At 37.6% G+C, this 22,811-nt stretch overlaps 1 protein-coding gene across 8 annotated transcripts in view; it reads right to left on the bottom strand.

Annotated features, from left to right (window-relative positions):
- The window catches only part of CTDSPL2 (CTD small phosphatase like 2), an 88,816-nt gene extending 66,005 nt beyond the window's left edge, over nt 1–22,811 (bottom strand). The window contains exons 1-2 of one of the 8 annotated variants that reach the window (XM_077880911.1): nt 22,601–22,808; nt 10,064–10,120 (exon numbers count right to left, since the gene is read on the bottom strand). The gene's annotated coding sequence lies outside the window, so the exon portion shown is untranslated. The other 7 variants (XM_077880912.1, XM_077880913.1, XM_077880917.1 and 4 more) reach the window with 7 other exon arrangements.

Below are 22,811 nucleotides of genomic sequence, written 5' to 3'. Positions count from 1 at the left end.
AGAAATTAGTCAAATGGATGATTTAAAAAGACAGAAAAAAAACCTTAATGAGGCCAAAAGTTTTTTCTTTGAAAAGATCAACATAATTGACACACCTTAAATTAGACTAGCCAAGAAAAAAACTCAACCTACTAAAGTCAGGAGTGAAAGATGGGTCATTAATACCAAACTACAGAAATAAAAATAATTTTAATGGAATACTACGAACAACTGCACACCAACAAATCCAGTAACTTAGATGAGATGGATCAATTTCTATAAAGATATAAGTAAAATGGGCTCAAGAAAAATAATTCAAAACACTCTTAAGTAAAGTTGAATAAGTAGTCATAATTTCTTTAAAAACTTCTCAGGGGAGGGCAGCCTGGGTGGCTCAGCGGTTTAGTGCCGCCTTTGGCCCAGGGCATGATCCTGGAGACGTGGGATCGAGTCCCTCTGCCTGTGCCTCTGCCTTTCTCTCTGTCTCTCATGAATAAATAAATAAAATCTTAAAAAAAAAAAAAAAACTTCTCAGGGGAGCCTGGCTGGCATGCAATTCTTGATCTCTAGGTTGAGAGATTGAGGCCCACTTTGGGTGTAGAGAATACTTAATAAAACCCTAAAGGGGGGGCAGCCCCGGTGGCATAGCAGTTTGGTGCTGCCTGCAGCCTGGGGTGTGATCCTGGTGTGATCAGGCTTCCTGCATGGAGCCTGCTTCTCCCTTTGCCTGTGTCTCTGCCTCTCTTTCTGTGTCTATGAATAAAAAAAATAAAAAATAAAAATAAATAAATAAATAAATAAATCCCTAAAGGGAAGAAAGAGAGAGAGAGAGAGAGAGAGAGAGAGAAAGAAGGAAAGAAAGAAAGAAAGAAAGACAGAAAGACAGACAAGACAAAAAAAACTTCTCAAAAGCAAAGTCCAGGACCAGAGGGTTTCTTCACTAGTGAATTTTACCAAATTTTTTTTTTAAAGATTTATTTAATTATTCATGAGAGAGAGGCAGAGACACAGGCAGAGAGAGAAGCAGGCTCCATGCAGGGAGCCCAACATGGGACTCGATCCCCAGACCGGAATCATGCCCTGAGCCAAAGGCAGATGCCCAATTGCTGAGCCACCCAGGTGTCCCCCAAATGTTTAAAGAATTATCACCAGGACACCTGGGTGGCTCAACGGTTTAGCACCTGCCTTCCACTCAGGGCTTGATCCTGGGGTTTCGGGATCAAGTCCCACATCAGACTCCCTGGAGGGAGCCTGCCTCTACCTTTGCCTATGTCTCTGCCTCTCTCTGTGTTTCCCATGAATAAATAAATAAAATCTTAAAAAGAAAAAAAAAGAATTATCACCAATCCTTCTCAAATCCTTTCAAAAAATTGTGGAACACCTCCCAACTCAATCTATGAGGTCAGCATTACTCTGATACTAAAGTCAAAGACACTACAAGAAAAGTAAAACTACCAGTCAATATCCCTTAGGCACATAGATGCAAAGGAAAAATCCCATATGATTATCTCAAATGATGCAGAAAAAAAAGAAAGCATCTGACCAAACTCAACACCCTTTCACAATAAAAATACTAAAAAAAACCGGCAATAGAACAGAACTTAAATCTGAGAAAAGGCATCTACAAAAACCCCACAGCTAACATCATACTGCATAATGAAAAACTAAATGCAAGGCACCAAAGCGTCTGTTTTTGGTTCAGGTCATGATCCTGGAGTCCCGGGATGGAGTCCTACACTGGCCTCCCCACTCAGCAGGGAGTCTGTTTCTCCCTCTATCCCTCCCCCTGCATGTGCAAGTACACATATGCTCTCTCATTCTCTCAAAGAAATAAATAAAATTGTTAAAAAAAAGAAAGAAAGAAAAGCTAAATGCTTTCTTAACTAAGGTCAAGAATAAGACAAGGCTGTCTACACTCACCATTTCTATTCAACATTTTACTAGAGGTTCATGTCATGGAATTAGAAAGACAAGTAAAAAGAAAAGAAATTCACATTAGAAAGGAAAAAGTAAAACTATCTCTATCCAGAGGAGATATATATATATATATATATATATATATATATATATGAAGAATAACCACAAAAGTAGAAACCATAAAAGCAAAAACTAGGTTACTAGACTTCATAAAAATTAAAAAGACCTGAGAAGACACTTCATAAAAGCTAGATGTTTGGCCACAAACATATGAAATGATGCTCAATATAATTCCCCATCAGAAGTGCAAATTAAAATCAAAACAGCATACTAATCCATATGTACTTGAAAGGCAAAAATTAAAAAGACTGACAATAATACATGGGAGTAAGGATGTGGAACAATGAGCACTCTCATATTCTACTAATGGGATGTTAGGTTTTTGGTAAATTTCTATTAAACAACATCTTGCCCCTTGATACAGTAATTTTTTCACTTCTATGTTTTTATCTTCTGTAAACGTGTCCACAGCATACTTTACAAAAATGTTCATGGTAGGCTTTATTTATAGTAGTCCCAAACTGGAAACAACAAAAATGCTCAGGGACAGAAACATGAATACTGTGGTCTTTTCACACAGTGGATTAAAAATCAAACAATTATTATCATCAACATGAAAGAATCTCTGACATTATGCTGAGCAATGGCAGACACAAAAGAATACATACACATTTGATGATACCATTAAAGAGAAATTCTATTAGAGGCAAAAATAATCTAAGGAGAAACAAATCAGAATAGAAGCTGTTTGGGGGAAAAGAAATTACATATGTGATGGAATATGGCTCTATTTGTCAAAACTTATAGCTATTTGTCAAAACTTATAGCTAAAATCTATGTATTTCAAAGTATGTAAATTTTACCAAAATAAATACCTACAAAAAGTTCCTATGAATAATACCAACCAGGTAGCAGGAAGGTGGAAGTAGGTGGGGACACAGATCCAGAAGATGGACAAAATGTTACTAAGTACTCAAACTGAGTAATGGTCATATGGGCTTCATAATACCACTCTGTTTACTTTGTGCATATGCTTGATATTTTCCATTACAAAGTAGCAGAAACAACAAAAACCCTCACTACCAGAGCTACCAACAGGGTTCAACACTAAGAAACTATATTAAGTAAAAAAACAGCGTAGGACAGGATCAAATGAGAAAAGCAAAGAGAACATCTAGAAAAAAGGGGGCAGAGGAACATAAACTTAAGCAATCTCAAGAAAGCAATCCTCCATATTTTCAAACATAGGAAGTAAGAAAATAAAAGAAAGCTCCATTTAAGTCAAAAACTGTCTTGCACTAAATCTCCTCTTAAAAGTTCAAGAAAACAAATTTCACATTAAAAAGTAACAGAAATTAGATCAGAGCCCATATAGTCATCATAAGAAAAAAAAAAAAAAAAAAAAGGAAGCAAAGAACAAAACCTCTACCTTTTGGGGGCTCGTTGGTAGAGTACGTGACTTTTTTTTAAAAGACTTTATTATTATTATGTTTAATTTATTCACGAGAGACACACAGAGAGAGGCAGAGACACAGGCAGAAGGAGAAGCAGGCTCCCTGCGAGGAGCCTGATGTGGACTCTATCCCAGGACCCTGGATCACGACCTGAGCCAAAGGTAGATGTTCAACCACTTAGCCACCCAGGAGCCCCGAGTACGTGACTCTTGATCCTGAGGTCATGAATTTGAGCCCCACGTTGGATATGGAGCTTACTTTAAAAAAAGAAATAGAATATTATTTTTTGAATTAATTAACTAATTAATCCCTAACTTTCTTTTTTTTTTTAATCCCTAACTTTCTACAGACAAGACGACTGCAAAAGAGAAGTCCACAAAAACAGATCACAACTACACACTATTTCCAAGCAAGCTTAAAGACATTAATACTAAATTTTTATTTAAAGATTTTATTTATTTTTGATAGACACAGAGATTGAGAGGCAGAGACACAGGCAAAGGGAGAAGCAGGCTCCATGCAGGGAGGCCTATATGGGACTTGATCCCAGGACTCCAGGATCAGCCCTGAACCGAAAGCAGACACTTAACCCCTGAGCCACACAGACGTCCCAATTTTATTAACAATTTTTTTTAAAATTTTTATTTATTTATGATAGTCACAGAGAGAGAGAGAGGCAGAGACACAGGCAGAGGGAGAAGCAGGCTCCATGCACCGGGAGCCCGACGTGGGATTCGATCCCGGGTCTCCAGGATCGCGCCCTGGGCCAAAGGCAGGCGCCAAACCGCTGCGCCACCCAGGGATCCCTTATTAACAATTTTAACCAAGATTTGAGGAGAGAGAAATGAAGTGAAAGAACACAGAAAAAAAATTTTAAATTCATTTTAGAAACAGACCAAAAAAGAAGGAACAAAGAATTAAATAAACATAACAAAGAAGGAATATTTTCACACATTAGAAAAGATTCAAGAGGTACCTAGCTGGCTGAGTTGGTGGAGCATGCAACTGATCTTGGGGTTTTGAGTTCAAGCCCCATGTTGGGTATAGAGATTACTAAAAAATAAAAATCTTAAAAAAAAAGATCGAAGAGAAACTGGTAAATATTGGAAATGGATCAGATACTCAAAAACAAGAGAACTTATCAGAAAAAGTATGAAACTATATATTGAAAGAAACAGACCTGAGAATAGCAAATGTGAAGAAATAGTCTGATAGAAATTACTAGGACTTTTCTGAACTTTAAAGGGGAAAAAATCCTTTGGGCATCTAAGCAAGATGTAGGCAAACTTTTTCTTATAAAAGTATACAGTAGGGACACTTGGGTGGCTCAGCAGTTCAGCTTCTGCCTTCATCTCAGAGTGTGAATCTGGAGTCCCAGGATCGAGTCCCACATCAGGCTCCCTGCATAGAGCCTGCTTCTTCCTCTGCCTGTGTCTCTGCCTCTCTCTCTGTGTCTCAAATAAATAAATAAATAAATAAATAAATAAATAAATAAATAAATAAAGCGAGCAGTAAATATTTTCGGCTTGCAGACCACAGGGTTAAAGTTAAATGAAATTCAAATATCAATGTCTAGGTCATGCTCACTGGTTTCAGTATTATCTATGGCACTGTACAACAAAAGCATCCAAAACAATATGTCAGTGAATGGGCATGGCTGCGAGCAATAAAATTGTGTTTACAAACACAGGTAGTCAGCCCATGGGCAGCAGTTTGCAGACCTCTGATATAGGCATGCACTAAGTGACTTTATAATGGAAAAAAAAAACTCTTCTAAATTTTCCAATAGCAACACTGATATATTAAAATAATTAAGAAAAGAACATGAAACCAAGAATTTTATATTCAACCAAGATAACAAGAATAATGGCCACAAACTATTATCAATGAGCAAGAACTCTAGTTATACTGTGTTCATGGAGCCCTTCTTAAAAAATCAATCAGCCCTTAAGCAAACAAAATTGGGGGATCCTTGAGTGGCTCAGCAGTTTGGCGCTTGCCTTCAGCCCAGGGCGTGATCCTGGAGTCCCGGGATCAAGACCCTCGTCAGGCTTCTTGCATGGAGCCTGCTTTTCCTCTATCTGTGTCTCTGCCTGTCTCTATCTGTGTCTCTCATGAATAAATAAATAAAATCTTAAAAAAAAAAAAAAGAAAAAACTGACTACAGATATTGCTTAAGAACTGATAGTGTCAAACATACAACATGTAGTTAGTTACTCATTCAGCAAAAATAAAATGAAGGTTGAAAGGGAGAGTATAGTATGTATATTCTCTGACAATGTAAATAAATATACTTAACTATTCTCTGACAATGTAAATAAATATACTTAACTATTTAAAAGTGAGGGATGAGGGCAGCCCCGGTGGCGCAGCGGTTTAGTGCCCCCTGCAGCCCGGGGTTTGATCCTGGAGACCCTGGATCAAGTCCCACATCAGGCTCCCTGCATGGAGCCTGCTTCTCCCTCTGCCTGTGCCTCTGCCTCTCTGTGTGTGTGTGAAATAGAAAGAACACAGCAAAAAGAGTATACATATGGCTTCAATAATCATATATATGATAACAGCACCGGCACTGCTATTGTAAGACTATTGTGAAATAAACCTAATTAATATCCAGATTTCTAATTCCAGGTCTGTCATCTACTGGATCCTGAGGAACCTAGACACAGTAGGGAACAAGACGACAGAGATACTGAGTAAGTTAAGATAAAATCCCTGGAATTCTGACTCTGGCCAGGTTAAGAGGTCAAAGATCTCCCCAAAGAGCAACCATTCAGTTGGACAAAATAATAAAAGCAACCATTTCAGTACTCTAGAAATCAACCAAAGACATGTAACAATCTGAGAATGTTTATAAGACTGCTCATATTTGGGTAAGAATATTAAGAGTCTGTCTGTGTCATTCTTATCTGGGGCTGCTCTACTCCGGTATCCTCTACCTACCTGCAAGCTCAGATGGTCTGTCAGGCTTACAGGACTGCCAATTTTGAGGTCTTCATAAAAAGAGACTCCCATGATTTAAAGCAGTTGAGCAATGACCACACTGAGTGGTGTCCTCAGTTTAAGTGACAATTTCGGTATAAGTAATCATTTCTGTGGCAGGCAAACTATTAGGACCAACAGCTCTAAGAGTCTAAAGTTGCAGGGGTGCTGGGACAATCATATTCTTGGCTGAGGTAGCACACATGTACAGAGACTTAAAGAGGGCCCCACCTGTCCATATACCGAATCTTGCACATCAAAATTTCTTTTTGGGGATCCCTGGGTGGCTTGGCGCCTGCTCTCAGCATGGAGTCTGCTTCTCCCTCTGCCTGTGTCTCTGCCTCTCTCTCTCTATGTCTATCATGAATGGATGAAATAAAATCTTAAAAAAAAAATTTATTTTTAATTTTTAAAATGTTTGCTAACTGAAAGAAAAAATGACTTTAAATTGTAGTAATGACTGGTTAAATTAAATGTTTTAATTATATTTATAGGCTACCTCTAGTTCTCATTTCATTAAATGCCTATGTATGCCCTTTCCTCATTTTTTTCTAAGGATCAAAACACTAAAGTTGAAAAAGACTTTAGTTCAACTTCCCCAAAGCAGAAATCTTTCAGGTAGTTTTCCTTGTCTAACGGTACCTAGAATGTGCTCAAATGCTTAAGGAGACTTGAAGTTCACTACTTCCCAACGCAAATATTTATAAATGTTAAATGTTCTAACCAAAAAAATTTAAAGTCAACTGAATAAAATCTATATTACACCATCAATTCCCTTATCTAATAAAGAAGAATTTCTAGGGGTACCTGAGTGGCTTAGTGAGTTGAGCATCTGACTTTTGATCTCATCTCAGGGGTCATGAGTTCAACCCCTGCACTGTGTTGGGCTCCACACTGGGTATAGAGCCTACTTAAAAAGTAAATAAATAAAATAAAGAAGAATTTCTAAGAAGAATTCTAGCAACTTAGTTAAGCATAATTTTTGTTTTAAACTCAAAGCTTAAAAAAAAAAAACTCAAAGCTTGTAAAGTTTTTTCATTTTATTTTTTTTAATTTTTAAAAAGATTCTATTTATTTATTCATGAGAGACAGAGAGAGAGAGAGACACACACAGGCAGAGACACAGGCAGAGGGAGAAGCAGGCTCCCTGCAAGGAGCCCAACGTGGGACTCAATCCCGGGTCTCCAGGATCACACCCCAGGCCGAAGGTGGTGCTAAACTGTTAAGCCACCAGGGCTGCCCAAGTTTTTTCATTTTAATACTTAAAAACAAATATAACTTTTTTAGTTTGCCAATTATGGCTTAATTTAGAGGAAGATATTTGCATTATTTGCCCCACAAAAGAATGGAACTATGACTAACACTTCAAAAGTACTTTGTATTTCCAAGGATCTCAATAAATATTTGCTAATTTAATCTCCTGGCATTTCTTACAGATTACTAAAATCCTAAAATAAAGGTCCAAATGTCCATGCTTAACTGAATACTGAAACATAATCCAAACAAGCACACTACTATTATAGCACATCACAAGCATAATCCAAAAAGCATGGTGTAAAAAGTATCGTATTGGTTTTCTAGTAAGTTTGCTGTCCACTCCAGAAAACCAACCCTTAACCTATCCTTTTCAAAAATAAAGTACCTATCTTAACTACATGGATCTGAATATGGAAAATGTTAAAGTGATATAATAACCAACAGCCATCCTTTATTAACTGCTAGGTACAAGGGACCGTCCTAAGTGCTTTGTAAACACATTATTTCACTTAATCTTTCAACAACATAAAGTAGTGTCCATTATTTCCATCTTACAATGGAGGAAAATGAGGTGGAGAAAATGGCAGAAGTGTTTTAAGTAACAATTTCCAGGTAATTTCAATAAAAAATAACCGACAATATAAAAATGGTATATTTATCACCAACAAAAAGCTAATTAAAAAGGTACCAAAAATTTAATTTCCATTAGCCTCTAAAGTTTGTTCTTACTTCTGCTCTTTTCTAAATACATAGTCATTCACAAGTGATTTTCCTGCTGAACCCCTATCTATACAAAGCCTTAAAATAGGGTTAACTTACAAACAGCTGTGTTTACAAATTGGCAGTTAGAAGCTCAAAATAAAACTTCTCATTGAAATAGTGTTACAAATGGGGGTTACAGTTCCAGGATAGCTCCTATAGTATATTTTTACCCATAATGTAACTGAATAGAAAAACCTAGGGACACCTGGGTAGCTCAGAGCCCTGGTGGCTCAGCTGTTTAAGTATCTGATTCTTGGTTTTGGCTCAAGACATAATCTCAGGGTCCCAGAACCCAGCCCCAAATCAGGTTCCATGCTCAGTGGGGAGTCTCTTTCTCCCCCACCCCATTTGCCCCTTCCCCGGCTCTAAAATAAACAAATCTTTAAGAAAGAAAAGAAAAATCTAAAATCTACATCATTACACCAACCATGTGGAAAACTATACTCCATATTTCTACACCAAGCCTATCGATAGCAAAACTATCTCTAGTGCTGGGAAAACTGAATATTCAAATGCAAAAAATGAAACTGATCCTTACCTTACAGTGTACAAAAAAACTAACTCAAAATGGATCAAAGACCCTAAGAGTTAAAGTCTCAGAAGAAAACAGGGGATGAGGGACGCCCAGGTGGCTCAGCGGTTTAGCGCCTGCCTTCGGCCCAGGGTGTGATCCTGGAGTCCTGGGATCGAGTCCCACGTCCGGCTCCCTTCATGGATTCTGCTTTTTAAGATTTTTATTTTTTAGTAATCTCTATACCCATGAATAAATAAACAAAATCTTTAAAAAAAAAAAAGAAAAGAAAAGAAAACAGAGGATGAGCTCATGACACTGGATTTGGCAATGATTTCTTGGATAGGACACCAAAGCAACAAGCAACAAAAGAAAAAAATGATATACTGGACTACATCAAAGTTAAAAACTTTTGTGCATCAAAAGACACTATGAACAGTGAAAAGGTAACTATGAAAGAAAAGAAAATATGTGCAAATCATCTCTCTCATAAAGGTTTAAATATCCAGAATATATTTTAAAAACTCCTACAATAACAACAAATCAAGCAACCTGGTTCAAAACTGGGTAGAAGATTTGAACAGATATTTCTCCAAAGAAGATACACAAATAAGCACATCAAAAAATGCTGAACATCACTAATCATTAGAGAAATGCAAACCAAAACCACAATGAGATACCTCTTCATATTCATTAGGATGGCTATTATCAAAAAACAGAAAATAAGAGGTATCAACAAGGATGTGGAGAAACTGGAATCCTTGTACACTGCTGATAAACATGCAAATTGATTCAGCCACTGTGGAAAGTACTATGGCAGTTCCTCAAAAAATTAAACATAGAATTACCATATGATCTAGCATTTCTACTTCTAGGTATATACTCTATAAAGAATTGAAAGCAAACAGATAATTGCATAGCCATTGCCACAGCAGCATTATTCACAACAGCCAAAAGGTGAAAGCAAAAGTGTCTATCAACAGACGGATGAGCAAAATGTGATATACATATACAATGGAATATTATTCAGCCCTAAAAAGGAAGAAATTCTGCAATATGCTACAACATGGATAAAACTTGGTAACATTATGCTAAGGAAAATAAATCAGTCACAAAAGGACAAATATTGTATGATTTCACTTACATGAGGTTCCTACTCAAATTCAGTAGAGACATAAAGTAGAATAGTGGTTGCCAGGGCCTGAGGGAAGGAGGGGAAAGAGGATTATTATTTAATAGATATGGACTTTCACATCAGGAAGAAAAAGTTCTAGAGATGGATAGTGGTAATGGCTGCACAAGATGAATGTACTTAATACCACCGAATTGTACATTTAAAAACAGTTAAAATGGAAAAAAAAACCACAGTTAAAATGGTAAATTTTATCTTATATTTAACCACAATTAAAAAGGAAAAAAAACTACAAATCTCCACTAATCCTTTTTTCTAAGCCACTAATGATAGTGTAAGGTAAAGGTTTCCAAGAGAGTAAGAGAGGGAGACTCTGGAATGGGAAAACAAAATCTCTTTCTAAAAAAATTTTTAACAAACTTCTGTATAAAGGGGAAGAACAACAGTACAGAAAAGGGGACTAAGTAAAATTTGCCCTCCTATTCTGCTGTTCATATATTTACTACTTATAAGAACTGACAAAATAACCTGTAGACTAAAAAATGGTGGACTGTCAGATATACAAAGTACAGAAATATTTCATCTAAATTTGAGATAAAAATTTTAGTATTTCCTGGTTTTTCTGGGCCTTTCAGGAAATGGAATGGAAAGATAAGCAGGGTTGGGAAAAAGAGGGGTTTGAGGAAAAGATAACAAAAACTGTAAAGGATGGGAGGGCCTGGGTAGCTCAGTCAGTTAAGTATCTGCCTTTGACTCAGATTATGATCTCCGAGACCTGGGATCAGGTTCTGGGATCGAGCGGCACGCACGTCATGCTCCCTGCTCGTCTGGGAGTCTGCCTCTGCCCCTCCCCCTGCTCATTTTTTTTTTTCTCTCTCTCTCAAATAAATAATCAAATCTTTAAAATAAATAAATAAACAAACAAGACCTGAAAAGTTGCAAGGCCTGATTTAGCACAGAGGGGCAATTACTGAAAGAGATCCATTCTGATGTCCAGATACACAGAGCCTACTCTTGACTTAGACTGGACTTGGGACAACAGAGATATTCCTGAGTTCATCACCAGGCTAATAAACACAGATCAATAACTGTAATCTACCATGGGAAGAGAATAAGGAGCATTTACAGTCTGCATAGAGGTACAAGTACACAAGGACAGCCAAAAATTGAGAGTCAATCAGGAAAACTGAAAAACCCTTTCTCTCCTGCCTTCATTTCTAGCTTAAGCACAAAGTAACACTAGAGAAGTTTGAAATCAATCAATGATGCATTTAAAATACTCTTTGCAAAGAAAAATTCTTTGCAACAACAAAACCAAAACTCAGCTTATTCGGACTGCTACACTAAAAAAAATCCAGGTATGCAGTTTTCCAGGTATATATATTCTATCTACTCAGTCTTTACTGTCCTATTTATGATATCTAGTGTTCGATAAAATATTGCAAGACACACAAAAAAAGAATATACAACCCACTGTCAAGAGACAAAGCATTCAGCAGAACCAAAAATCAATGAGGTCAAAAACAGAAAACTCAATGAAATCAAAAGCTGATTTTTAGAAAAGATCAATAAATTGATAAACCTCTAGCAAGACTAAGGAAAAAAAGACACAAATTACAAATATCAAGAATGGGAAGGTGAAAATCACTACACACCCCGCAGACGTAAGAACAATATTGGAATGTTATAAACTTTATGTCCATATATTCAACAATTTAGATGAAAGTCAAATTCTTAAAAAAACATGAACACAAGAGATCACACAAGAATAGGTAACCTGGGGATCCCTGGGTGGCGCAGCGGTTTGGCGCCTGCCTTTGGCCCAGGGCGTGATCCTGGAGACCCGGGATCGAATCCCACATCAGGCTCCCGGTGCATGGAGCCTGCTTCTCCCTCTGCCTGTGTCTCTGCCTCTCTCTCTCTCTCTCTGTGTGACTATCATAAATAAATAAAAATTAAAAAAAAAAAAAAGAATAGGTAACCTGATCAGCCCTATATCTATCTATAAAAATTCAAATTATAGGACAAGTGTTCAACACAGGGGTGCAGATGAGTTCACTGTAGAATCCTACCAAACATTTAAAACAAAAACACCAAATCTACAAACTCTTTTAGAAAACAGAAAGGAACACTTCCCAACTCATTTTCATGAGGTCAGCATTACCCTGATAACAAAATTAAATGGTACATATTAACTGGGCCAAATACCAGTCAGATACTGCCTACTCAACACTTGCAATAACCTAATATTATTATTTAAACTTAAAATGTAAAAGGAAGAATTTTGAATATGCACATACTGCCTCATCTTGATAATTCTATTTATGTTAGAATTTAACATATCCTTTAAGTTCTCTGGAGCTCCATTACTAGATAAGTTCTTTCCTATTATCAGTAATATAGAATAAAACAAGATTGGGAAATGAGTACACTATGGAAATAAATACTACTAACGACAATGACACATTAAGGGTGCAAACTCCTGATGTTGCAGAAGGGGGTGAGTATATAATGTAAAACGTTTCCACTTCTTCAACATTTAAACCAGATCTCATTTCAGGAATAGAAAAAACTGATTGCTCATCAATCTAAAACTGGGCAATGAACTTCGCTTTCTATTTACCTGCAGGCCAGTTAAAAGGATTGGGAAAGTTGTGAGGGTGTGAAAAGAAAAGCCTCTTCCAGGGATGCCTGGGTGGCTCAGTGGTTTAGCATCTGCCTTCCGCTGAGCGTGATCCTGGAGTCCCAGGATGGAGTCCCACATTTGGCTCCCTGCATGGAGCCTGCTTCTTCCTCTGCCTGTGTCTCTCATGAATAAATAAATAAAATCTTAAAAAAAAAAAAAAAGCCTCTTCCAAATGCTCACTACCAATTACAAAGTTAATTCTGCTAGTTTCTCTATCACCTCTAAATTTCAGATTCACATCCAACAGCCTTCTCAACACTTCTCAACACACTCAACATGTGGCACCGCAAATTCAACTTACCCAAAACTGAACTCACTTTTCCACCCTCATTCACAGACTTGCTCTTCCTACTATATATTTCCTACTATATTCCTATTTTAAAAGCTTATTTATTTAAGCAATTTCTACACCCAGTGTGGGGCTCAAACTCACAAAGCCAAGATCAAAAGCCACATGCGTGCTCTAACGACTGAGCCAGCCAGGACCCCCTCCTACATGCTTGATCACAAGTAATGCTACTGCCATCTATCTAATCAACCAAACCAGAAATCATCCTAAACATCCTGCTCATTCCTCCTCTCCCTTGTCCCCCAGAGAGTCAATCGTCACATCCTGATGATTTTACCTCTAAATCATTTCTCAGTCTGTCCCCTTTAAATCCATCCTCCACACTCCACAAATCTGCCTGTTCCTTCTCATTAACTGCCTTCAAAATAAAGACTGAACTCTGGCATATATATATATAAAACCCTACACGATCTACCTCTCCAAGCCTTTTTTCATTGCTATTTGCTGTGCCACTCTTTGCAGTCCAATAGTAATAGTTTCCTGCCACGTTGTGCTGTATGTATCCTGCTTCTGCTTTTCTCTTTACCACAAACATTCTTTCAACTAATTCTTACCTTCATCACTGAAAGCTTGGCTCAAGTATCATGCACTCCAGTAAGTTAAGTAACCACCTCCACATCCCTAAGCCTATGTAAACCTGTGATTATCGCTACCTAAGCTCTTAACAAATCCTATTGAAATAATTTATGTATCTTTAATTATACTAGACTGTAAGAGTCTTGAAGGCAAAAGTCTTATCTGTAACTCCAGTAACCTGGCACAAAAGAAAATTCAAACTCTGTTGAACTACACCATAATTTTTCTCATTTTCCTCAGAGACCAGAGAAAAAACTATGTCACTAAAACATAAACAATCCTCACTGCAGCAATCAATTCTTACTCACAAAAAAAAAAAAAGAACTATAAATAAAACTAAAAATGTTTCTTCCTCATAAGATTTCCTTCCTCTTCACAAAATCCCTGATTCCAAGCAATATCTGAAGCAAACAATTACAGTTACAAATTATCTTGTGTTAACAAGATTATAATAATGCTACAAGCATAAATTCAGTTAATAATTTGCTACTGAGGTCTTTAGTGCACAAATTTCTATCAAAACAACAAAACAGCACACTACATATAAAAGATTCTTAACAAATTATCTAGGACTAGCCTAATGTACATCCTTTAAACAAGTATTTGCTGAATGAAGCAGAGAAGAGGGAAATAAAAGTGGGTAATAAGTATAAAGAAAACTATAAAAAGATTAGATATCAAGCTTTAAAGGAAAAGTCTGGGTTTTCCCATTAAATCTAGATATACGTAATTTTATAAGTTGGCAATATAAAGAATATATGCATGCAAGGTTATGGAGTAGCCTCCTAAGGGAGTTATTGAAGGATAATAGGGAAGTATCAGTCCTGAATCTTACCATTAGTTAAGTGTGACACTGATCAACCAATGATTAAGTGATCATGCAATCATTCTAGCATTTGATTTCAACAGAAGTTTTGGGTTTTTTTTAAGGTTTTATTTATTTATTCATGAGAGACAGAGAGAGAGGCAGAGACACAGGCAGAGGCAGAGGCAAGCTCCATGCAGGGAACCCGATGTAGGGCTTGATCCCAGGACTCCAGGATCACACACTGGGCCAAAGGCAGACACTTAACTGCTGAGCCACCCAGGCATCCCTGATTTCCTCAACAGAAGTTGTTACTGGACATCAGTTCTATGCATTTCACTACATGTAAATTTTACCTTTAAAAAAAAAAAAAAAAGAGAGCTGCCAAAATGGGAAATGAGTCATTAATTAATCTGAGCTGTTTTCATCCTTCCATTACATACAACTCATCCCACAGCACCCTAATTAAGACAAACATTTACTACATGGTAAGTCTTCAGAATGGCTCATCATTAATAAAACAAAGACTTTACTGGACTAGATGACCCCTTTGGTCTCCTCTAGCTCTAGATTTCCAAGGGTTTGTTAATTTATAGTGTTATAAATGGTATCACTACTAAATTTATACTCATGAGAGAAAAAGCTAAAAATCACTGCCTTCATTGATACCAAATAACATTTTCAAAAGTGTCAGCATCTATTTTCATGATCTATATTTCTAGCCTGACTAATCTGAAATCAACAGCTTCAGATATTACAACTGTCCACTTTAATCTCCACTTCACCCCTAAGCCTTCATTAAATGATTTCAGAGAGGAAGAGATTTCTCTGTCCCTCCTACTTAACACCTAATAAAAGTCAAAAATCAATTAGAGCAGAAAGAATAAGTAGAGGAGTATTACACAAGCATCAACTCTACTACAAAAAGAGTTTTCAGGGCAGCCCGAAAACTCAGCTCAGCTGTTTAGCGCTGCCTCCAGCCAAGGGCCTGATCCTGGAGACCGTGGATCGAGTCCCACGTCGGGCTCCCTGCATGGAGCCTGCTTCTCCCTCTGCCTGTGTCTCTGCCTCTCTCTCTCTCTGTATCTCTCATGGATAAATAAATAAAATCTTTAAAAAAAAAAAAAAGTTTTCATCAAATACTTCCCCCAAAAAAGCATGTGATAAAGACAGGTGGTCTTTTGGAGTTATTACTATTTTTGATGTATGACTTTCTCTTTTTTATTAACATTGTAAAATTCTTCAAAAACTACTAAATATAATAAACTTATAACCAAAAGCACTTATCAAAATATAGAGAATATATAAAAAATAGAAGAGCTGCTGAGTTAGGTTGATAAAATTATGAGGATTTTTTTCCTCTCAAAATTTTCTTTGATGAACAACAACAAAGAATGCTTTTTCTAAATCCATGATCAATTATTTTTCTCTAGAGAAATAAAATATGTGGACTGTTAAATTAGTGATGACTGAAACACTCTGAGAATAGAGGGCATTATTCAGTTTGTTAATCACTGAAAAAACTTACTAAGGCACAGTCATTCAGATATATGTTTTAAAATACTACTAGTGGTACCCCACTTAAAACCTTGTATGTCCTCAGTAGAAATATCCTTAGGGCAAAATCAATATATATTATATATCCTGCTGAGGACATTTTTATATTTCTTTTTTTTTTAATTTTATTTATTTATTCATGAGACACACAGAGAGAGAGAGAGAGAGAGAGAGAGGCACAGACACAGGCAGAGGGAGAAGCAGGCTCCATTCCATGCAGGGAGCCTGATGTGGGACTCGATCCTGGGTCTCCAGGACCACACCCGGGACTGAAGGTGGCGCTAAGCCACTGAGCCACCCAGGCTGCCCTGTATTTCTTTCACCTAATCTTTAACAACAGTAATTTGAAGATTGTTTTAACTACCATCAATAAATATGATTTAAACATCTTGTAAAAAGAGCATTCGGGCAGCCCGAGTGGCTCAGCAGTTTGGTGCCGCCTTCAGCCCAGGGTGTGGTCCTGGAGACCGGGGATCGAGTCCCGCATCGGGCTCCCTGCATGGAGCCTGCTTCTCCCTCTGCCTGTGTCTCTGACTCTCTCTGTGTGTCTCTCATGAATAAATAAATAAAATCTTAAAAAAAAAACAAACATTCAACTACATGGTATGAAAAAAATTCCTATCAGTAACACTTGATGGAGTGGTTCTCCACTCAGCAGGAGGTCTGCTTCCCCCTCTCCCTCTGTGCACTCTATCACTCTCTCAAATAAATAAATAAAAATTCTTTAAAAAAAATACATTTACAGTACCTGAAATAATCCCTACTATTATTATACCACATTCCAAGGAAAAGTTAGTCATTTTGATGGAGATAAACTAAAGACAAGATCTATGAAGAGTGAACTTTTAAGTAAACTCCACCCCCAACATGGGACTTGAACTCACACCCCAGGATCAAAAGTCTCACATGCCCTAATGATTTCAATAGAAATTCACCTGGCTGGCAGTCGGTAAGCTCACGACTCTTGATTTTGGGGTCGTGGTTCAAGCCCCAGGTTGGGGGCAAAGACTACATAAAAACTAAAATCCAAATAAACAAATAACTTGTCAAAGACAAGGTATAATCATAATTCTCTAAGAGAACTACATTTTGTTTGCTATAACTAAAAAAATAACAAGGTAGACTCTCAATAAGGAAAAGTGCTTGATTGTTTGAAATGTGATTGTGAATATTTTTCAAATAATTTTTATTAGTACCTCAGAAAATTAAAGGATTATATAATTACCTTATTTAACAAAATATACTAAAACAGGTACTTGTAAGGTCAGTGAAAGGGGGATGCCTGGGTAGCTCAGCGGGTGAGCATCTGCCTTTGGTTGAGGGCGTAATCCCGGAGTCCCAGGATCGAGTCCCACATCAGGCTCCCTGCAATGGAGCCTGCTTCTCCCTCTCCCTCTGCCTATGTCTCTGCCTCTCTCTGTCTCTCATAAATAAATAAAATCTTAAAAAAAAAAAAGGGGGGGTCAGTGAAAGGTTAATCATTTTCAATGAAACAGGATAATCATACATATTTGGGGAATACCAGGAAGAAAACAATTATTACTAACACAAATAATCATAGTTTTTTTTTCTCAACTAAAAAGATACTTATGTGTTCTGGATATTTTTCTTTTAAAGAGTAATATACTCTTTGGAGCACATGGGTGGCTCAGTCAGTTGAGCATCTGCTTTTGACTCAGGTCATGATCTCTTGGTTCTGGGATGGAGCCCCCCATCTGCTTCTCCCTCACCCTTTGTCCTCCCCCACCCCGCAATTGTGCAATCTCTCTCTCTCTCACACAAATTAATAAAATCTTTTTAAAAAAGTAACATACTTTTTTCAATAAGGCATACTTCTAAATTCCTAATTAAAGATTAAACTGGTCAACCTGAGAAACTTAAACTATCGTTATGCTGCTAATAGGGTCTTAATCTTCCCCCTCTTATTTACTTTTAGCAATATCTCTGCTTTTTTACTTCCCAAAGAATTTTTTTTAAGATTTTATTTATTTATTTGAGAGAGAGAGAACATGAGCAGAGGGAGGGGCAGATGGAGAAGCTGAGCAGGAATCAGATGCGGGACTCAATCCCAGGACTCCAGGATCATGGCCTGAGCTGAAGGCAGATGATCAACTGACTAAGCCACTCAGGTGCCCCTCAAAGAATTACTTGATATGGAAGAATTTAATCCAAAAAAAGAAAACATTCTTCCTGAAAGATATAAACAACTATTACTAAATATTAATCTCTATTATCTATGCAGTATTCAAGTGCCTTTATTTTTAAAAAGATTTTATTTATTAGAGAGCATGCGCAAGGGGGGGGGGAGTGGCAGGCAGAGGGAGAGGGAGAAGAAGCGGGCTCCCTACTGAGCAGGGAGCCTGATGTGGGGCTCCATCCCAGAACCTTGGGATCATAACCCAAGCCTAAGGCAGATGCTTATTAACAACTGAGCCACTCAGGTGGCCCTTAAGTCCCTTCTAATACTACAGCTTTAAGTTTCTTTAAAGTAGTAAACACATTTCCTTATACTAAAATTATTACAGCTCTTATGAAAACATGATTGCTAAAACCTCAAGTTAAAGTACTGCTGATGATTCATGTTTAATCTAGACATACTTCCTTTCCTACAATCTCTCTAAATAAATACAGGAGAATTTATGAATACCATAAAACATGGGATTCAAAATATACTCAAATGGTCTATTGTGACCTTATAATAAAGTTAAAAGACTTATTACGTAAAAATTTTACAACACTACTTTTTAAAAATGGCATATTAGTGTTTCCCTACACTCTTTTTTTTTTTTTTTTTTTTTTAAGATTTTGTTTATTTATTCATGAGACACAGAGAGAGAGGCAGAGACACAGGCAGAGGGAGAAGCAGGCTCCATGCAGGGAGCCTGATGTGGGACTCGATCCGGGGTCTCCAGGATCACGCCCTGGGCTGAAGGTGGCGCTAAACCGCTAAGCCACCCAACCCAGGCTGCCCTCCCTTCATTCTTCTAAACCGTATTAACTGGGGGACCTAGAGATGAGGGAAGCAAACAAAAGGGCTAGCCAAACCAATAAGCCATATTTGTCCTTAAGATTCTACCATTCTTCTTTAGCCCACACTTAGTCTTACCCCTCATTACTGTCAGATTCACAAGATTCGTAAAGGACCCCAAGAAACCCAAGCTTCTCACTACAACTCAACCCTTATCATGCCTTTTCCCGCTAAACAGTGTTCCTATATGCCACACCTCTCCTGATCAGTGAGTGCATAAAATCTTACTTCTACATTCCACTGCCTCTGAACCCTCACCTGTTTGTGGTATCAGCAAGTTTATTTGATAAACTAATATGGGATAATATTACCAATAAAAGACAACAGTTTAAATTTTCTCCAGAGAATTTGTGATTTTAAACATTATTTTATTTATTTATTTGAATTTAGCATTATATGGTTTCACTCATACAGGGAATATAAGAAATATCAATAGGTCATTTTAAAAATGAATTCCATAACACACCAGACACAAAGTTTGGCACTGGCAATTCTCAAATTATGCTACACAGTCAACCATCTAATCTACCTATCTGTAATGTAGATCCAATTACAATTTAATACAGTTTAAACTAAAAATTAATGTAGTCATATACAACCAGTAGGGAATATATGTCTGGCTTAGATATATGCCTCGTGGCAAATGTCAAGTAAGTGATAACTAAAATTATGACTGTATGGTTTTATCATAAGTCTTATATCTGTTAAATCTTCTCACTTTCAAAGTAGAGCAAATGACTCTCTGTAGCTAATCCAGTTCAAACAGGTAACTTTCTTTTAATTTCTTAAAATTTTTACGTAATCTCTATATATCTCTAATGTGGGGTTTGAACTCATGACCCCAAGACCAAGAGTTGCGTGCTCTACCAACTGGGTCAAGCAGGCCCCTAAAATGGTCAGGTAACCTTTTAACCCACCCAGAAAAATTACCTTAGCACACCATATATGAGGACTTTTTCAGAACATTTGATACTTATGACTTTACAGTGTCTTTTCTACTTTATGATTTTTCACAACTTGGTCAATTACAAATATAATTACACAGTTTACTTCAAATTCTAACAAACCACTTTATTCTTTATTGCATTAATCCAAAGTACAGTCTCTTATGACTGAGATAATTTAATACCATTTCATTCCATCTGCAATTAATCCTATAGTTAGTTACAAGTCTAGAGCCTCACGTGTCTTTCTGAACAACAGATCCAAGTTTTTTTTAAAACCAGAATAGGGGCAGCCCCAGTGGCTCAGCAGTTTAGTGCTCCTTCGGCCCGGGGTGTAATCCTGGAGACCCGGGATCGAGTCCCATGTCCGGCTCCCTGCATGGGGCCTGCTTCTCCCTCTGCCTCTCTCTCTCTCTCTCTGTGTGTGTGTGTGTGTGTGTGTCTGTCATGAATAAATAAATAAAATCTTTAAAAAAAGAAAAAAAAACAGAAGAGTATGGATTTTGTATTATAATAATCTTGTGAAGAAACCTCTAGACAGAATCTCAAACATAAGAATAGTTAGATAAATTTGGGGAAGAGCAAACTTCTCCAATTCTTAATTTCTTAACAGTGGAAAAAGAATAACATTACTAGCTCAAATGAAATGCCTGAGACATTATATTGAATATTATAAAACATACCAATCCTATTCAGTTTTTCCATACAATCCTATTTGGAATTTCTATACACCTACAAGTCCACAGAGATTATTAAGGTCTATACCACTTAGAGCTTTTACTTTCTTTCAACTCCTACTGAGAAGAATATGAAAAGAGCACAGGTACTGTATGAACATAGAATTAAAACAATTTGGGAGAGTTTTTTAAGACAAAATCTACACACAATCCTTACTCAGCTATCTGTAAACCAAATTTTATTAAAAACATTAATGTTTAAAAAAAATTAATGCTTTATAAACTACCCAAAAAGGTCATTAAAGTAGAGATTAAAACCTTCGCAAATCAAATAATTTATTCTACATTCTTTTAAGTCACATATTTGGCCCTATTCTTTAAACAAATAGGCTCAGCAAGTATCCAATATGCCCTCATCTCCACTTCCCACCCACTCTTCTTTTGCTCCTGGAAGACAAGTATGAGGTTCAATTCAATCCTAAAAGACTGCTTCACCTAAGAGCTACTTTTGCCTTGACTTTCTTTATGACCTTGGGGGGAATCTACCAAAAGACAATTATAATGATGTTGTTTATCACTGAAATTTAATCCTAATATGCTAACATTAGTAAAGTCATCTAAACTAAACCTAGAAAAGCGAAAAAAACCTTTGAGCTATAAACATTGACTGATATGTAACATAAGCCACATTTAAAAAATTTAGCTAGTTAAGGGGGAAAAATACGAAGGCCTCAAATTCAACAATATTGAAAAACAAATTCTGAAAAACACCAACTGACTCTACTTTTCTCTATGGACAAATGGTTTGCAATATAAGAAAAAAGGTGGGGGGGGGGGCGGAATGAAACTAGCCTTAACTACCGGTTCCTTGCTTTTGTAAGGATTACAGGTGGACAACAAACGAAGAATTTAAAACTTGGCAAAGAATGGGGAAACTGTATGTAAAGAAATCTACAATCTGAAAATTACTAAGATAAATCTATCTTTTAAGTACTAATTTGTATATCCATATTGGGCAGTAATCATGGTACCGCTTTATTAGCGCTAGAAAGATAAATCCTTGCCTAGGAGGAACATTTACTAAGTACATTTCATTTCAAGATCTTAGGGCAGTTTACGAGCAGTATCTCTTTAGGCTTCCCTAAGGTACTCTAAAGTGCTTAACATCATTCACACATCCAGCCACCACTAGGGTGAGAAGTAAATAAACACGATTTACTTATGCAATTATTTACCACAGAATTCTAGTCAAGAATGAAAAAGTAAACATGCACATAGTCATTTAATACCCAAGGAAAGCGGCGACTACTACGGCCGATAAGATTCACCCTTAATTGACCACTACAGAAACCACAGGCCTTCCACATGGGCTGTCCTTTACTACCACTCCTGATTCGAAAAAGTAACAATGTCAAGTCAACATTTCAACAGTACAGAAGATAAACAGAACTTGATGAAATATCTAATTCCAGATCCTCGAAAGATGTTTATAAAAACTGAGATAGAGCAACGCCCCCCTAAAAGCACCCTACTAGAAAGAATGAAATATCGAAAACATCAGGTGGGCCAAGGTTAGAAAAGCTGATCTAACCCAACTACCCAGAGGGACCACAGGGTTTGGGACTAGGAACGTGAGATCGGGGTGGGGGTGGGTAGCAAAGTGAAATCTAACCCCAGAAATCACAACACAGGCCGCAGCCCGGGAGCTGAAGCTGGCGGGAAGTGAGCTCCCTTTCTGTTCCCAGGGGAAAGTCCAGAGAAGAGCGGCTCCACACCGCGCACTTACAGGGCGCCAATGGTGCATGCCTACCAAGGCGCCGAGCCGCTGGAGAACCCGGTTGGGAAGGGGAGGAGACCCCGGCAGACGGCCCTGGAAGAGGAGGACTAAGGTTGGAAGCAGCGGCAGTGTCTGGACGAGGGGGATTACCTAACTGTGACGACAGAGAAGTGTCCTCAGGCTCCGGCGATGGTCCCGACTGCGCAATGTGTGGTGTCTTTCCCGCTTAGCCCGCAGCAGCAACAGAACCAGCTCCTTCAGCCAGTCGCCATTTCCCGCCTACCGACCTGCTGCACCGCACGGACAGAGACCCGGATGGAAAGCGGCCTCTCCGCGCAGGCGCCTTGGCTTCCTCCTCCCC

This window comes from Canis aureus, chromosome 32 (genome assembly GCF_053574225.1).
Source record: "Canis aureus isolate CA01 chromosome 32, VMU_Caureus_v.1.0, whole genome shotgun sequence".
Lineage (NCBI taxonomy): Eukaryota > Metazoa > Chordata > Mammalia > Carnivora > Canidae > Canis > Canis aureus.
Note: the sequence above shows the minus strand (reverse complement) of the source record. Positions and strands in the feature narration are given on the sequence as shown.